Genomic DNA, 3,995 nt, shown 5'->3' on the forward strand with positions numbered 1-3,995 from the left:
CATTAGTTACTGTCTCGCCTTACTAAGAGCATGGTAAATATCAAGTGAATTTCTTAATAAAATTTCGTGGGTGTCAAGATATAAGAGAATTACACAGAAAAACAATTAATCCACTACTCTGTTTTCCTGGGGTAATGTACTAATATATTATACCAATTCTAATACTATCTATCAAAAACCTATCGCACACTTATTGCTTAAAAAAGATAGTTTACTTGCTAAGAGACACATACATTTTAGATAATGATCTGTCCTTAGTGACTTTATAGTCTCTGAAAGTATTAAGACCACAGTATACATAACTGGATCTTTTATCATAAGCCATTAGAAGGAAAACGTAAAGCTGTTGACTAGTGAGTTAATGTTTATTAAGCCCTTAAGAATCAGGCATTGTGCTAAGATTTGAGGATACAAAGAAAGACAACAACAACAACAAAAATGTCCTTAATGTCAACTAGTCAAATGGGGATGGGGATGGGGGGGGAGGGTAATATACAAACAACCATGTGCAAGCATATCTATATTAGATAAATTTTGGAGATAATCACAGAGAAAAATCCCTAATATTAGGTGACACTGAGGAAGGTATTTTGTTGAAAATAAGATTTTTGTTGGCATGTTATAGGTGTCAGGGAATCCCAGAAAGTCAGGAAGTGTAGAAAATATCAGGTGTGGGGGATAGTCAATAGAAATTCTTTGAGCTGGGATGTGGATTCTTGTGTGAATCACAACTAGGAGATCTGTGTCAGTAGGACGCTGTTTGAAAGGTTAAGTAAAGTGTATGAAGTGAAAAAATAGGAAGGGGGCAGGCTATAAAGGCTTATAAAGGCAAATGAAGAAATACATATTCAGTCCTGAAAATAGTAGAGGGATAGTGGTGCTAATCAGAACTAGCTTTAGGAAACTCAGATAGATGAATGTAAAATGTACTGGAGCAGGGAGAGAACTGAGCAGGGAGACCAAGCAGACTATTGTCATAGTCCAAGGCTGAGGTACTAAAGGTCCAAACTAAGATAGTTGTAGTGTCAGAGGAATCTCTTCCTCCCACCCCACTAGGAAAGGTGGTAGAAACAAGTGAGGACAATGGAAGCAGATTTGAAGTCATTCCCAAGGGACCAAAGGAAAGCCCCCAGAGATCAAAGGTTATCAAGTGTCATCCACTGTCTGTCAAAAAATGGGCACTTTTTTCAAGGTAAAGTCAAGTATACTGCCAATTCTTGAACTAGATTAGGTGGTGATGCTCTAGTCTATGGATTTGGGTGTGGGTGAGAAGGGCTGTATAGTATCTGAGTGACTGCTAGATGAAGAACTTCAAATTGGAGTCATTGATTTTTTAAGGAGCTACTTCTGGGAAGTAGGATCCTGATGTGCAAGCCCCTGGGAGTCCAGTACAAGCAGGAGTCTATTTAAGCAGCTGGGAAGTTTTTCAAGTGATCAATGAGAGGGAGAAGGGTATTATAGGGAGGTTGTTGCAGAAACCATTTAGTTTTTCATTCAGGTATTGCAAGATCTTCAGGTCCCCCTGAATGAGTGGTCATAATTCAGTCCAGCTGCTGCTGTTCTCCAAATGGGAGGTTCCCTGAAGCACTTGCCCATGTCAAAGGTCAATACTGACCAAGCCCCAAAAGTGTGGTCGAAATCTGAATCTCTACCCCGCTTTTCAGAATCTTTTTGTGTGGGAACTTACTTCATTAGAATGTAAATTACTTGAGTGATTACCATGTTCAGATATGGAATAAAGGAATTATATTCCCTTCGTCCCACCATATAGCTTTGTTTAGACACATTACATGGGATTACCAAAGGAAGTCTTCCATCTTTTCATGATTTTTTGAAGAGTTCAAAACTTTTAGAAGTCTAATATTTAGATTTTTTTTACAAAGTTATAGTATGTGTCTACATGACACCAAAAATGCAAATAAAGTTTCAAATTAAAACAAACAATTTGACTTTGTCTATATTTTATTAATTAGTTTTATGCACTCCTCTGTTTTCCTGGGGTACTACACCAATATATTATAAAAATTGTAATCAAATTTTTCAAAAACCTATCAGATACTTAGTGCTTAAAGAAAGGTTATTTACTTTCTGAGAACATAGAAAATGTAGATAATGACCTGTCCTTAGTGACTTTATAGTCTCTGGGGGTAATATCTTTGATAGACTACAGAGATTAACTAAATTGGGTAAACTAACACCTTGTAACATTGCTAAGTGAAAAGACATGACCTCATTAGAAACAAGACTGTATTCACATTTCCATGACTAAGCCAAACAATAAGCATTTTCTTAAGAAATTACTATGTGCCAGGTTCTGTGCTGAGCAGTGCAATTACAAAACAAAGGCAACAAAACAAAACAAACAACCAAAAAAAAAAAAAACAGACCCTTCCCTTGTGAGGTTCACAATCCAATTGGGGAGAGAGCATGAAATATACAAATAAGCTTTATAAAACAATAAATCAATAGAGGAAAGTCACTAGAATTAAGATGACTGGGGAAAGCTTCCCGTAGAAAGTGGGATTTTAGCTGGCAGAGAATCAAGAAGAAGAGGTAAAGGAGAACATTTCAGACATGGCAAATAGTGAAAATGTCCATGGATGGATCTTCTCATTCGAAGGACAGCAAGTTGACAGATGACATTGAAACAAAGAGTAATGTGTGGGGATAGAGGTGTAAGTTATATAGACTTGTAGATATAAATTATGAAGGAATTACATGGTTATTTTTCTTTCCATTTACAGGAATATTTTGTCCTTTTCCTTCGATCTTCCATTTTTTATATTATTCCTTTTTTTAGTTACAAAAATATTTTCCACTTAAATTTCTTCCTTTTCTAGATAATGATCAGCATTACTTTCATACAAATGTTTAATTCCAGATATTTTGTCCAGCTGGTATATGCAACAATATACAAAGTTTCCACTCAAGTGAGATACAAGAAATGGAGATTGATAGATCACTTATTTTGGGGGGGAGGGAAGGGGGCTGGAAGAGGAATGAGAATTGGAAACATATGTATTTGGTTTAAATTTGTATAAAAGTGGATTTTCATTAAAAGAAGGAAATATTAATTCACTACTTATTATGTTAAATCTTTAAACTGGTGAATTTTTTCTCAAAGTAAACTGCTAAAAATCTACTCAATCTCTAACTCTCCAAAAAAAAGAAATTCACATTTCTTCTAGTACTTTAAATTAGATACTGACAAAAAATTTATCTTGATAATGAATCATATGTGTAACATACATGGGAATTGATTCCCAAATACTTTTAAATAATCCATACATTTAGAAACAATTTTAAACTCTTTAGGAATTTTCATTGTTAGGAAGAATATCCTTTGAGATGCAATTATATTCCCCCTTTTTTTGAATGTTCATTCATTCATAACACCTTTATTGAGGCAACTTAATGTATATTTTGCTGTTCTGCATTACATGGCAGGCAGTAATCATGATCAAGGCATTAGAAGGAGAAACTTCCATGGATAAATTACACAATTTAAGCTAGACAAGCTTATTTAAGAGGCCTTGATTAGGTTACAGGGGTATTGTTTGCTAATTGACTTTGACATTACTGTCTCCTAAATTTTGTAGGTTACATTTCTCCTGTCTTAGAAGAACAATGTGAACTCACTGGGTGTAAAAGAATTATAGCCAAGCTATTATTTTTGTCTTCTATGATCACTAAGATTTTTCTTTTTAATATGGAACACTGCTCCTTGTCCCTTTACTCTCCAAGTGACTAGTAAGTGATATATTTTGTGCCAGTTTTGGTTGGAAAATTTGAAGGTGTTCCTCACATCTGAAATTCACCTTGTCACTTTCTCTGTGTGCTACCTTCCCAGGCTGCCACATATTACTCTTCACTTGGTCAGTCTGTGGCAGTTATATCTCAGGAGAAGAAAGGAATGAAAAGGAACTCAGGATTGAAAATGAAAGAAGAAAGGAAGGAAGGAAGGAAGGAAGGAAGGAAGGAAGGAAGGAAGGAAG

The 3,995-nt window shown here is 35.3% G+C and overlaps 1 pseudogene; it reads left to right on the forward strand.

Moving 5' to 3' along the window:
* The first annotated feature begins 2,590 nt into the window (after nucleotides 1–2,590).
* Nucleotides 2,591–3,995, forward strand: part of LOC138171313 (peroxisomal coenzyme A diphosphatase NUDT7 pseudogene) — a 39,841-nt pseudogene continuing 38,436 nt past the window's right edge.

Source organism: Petaurus breviceps, unplaced genomic scaffold, assembly GCF_028583685.1.
Source record: "Petaurus breviceps papuanus isolate PSGF00001 unplaced genomic scaffold, PetGlider_PUasm1.0 42, whole genome shotgun sequence".
In the NCBI taxonomy this organism is placed as follows: domain Eukaryota; kingdom Metazoa; phylum Chordata; class Mammalia; order Diprotodontia; family Petauridae; genus Petaurus; species Petaurus breviceps.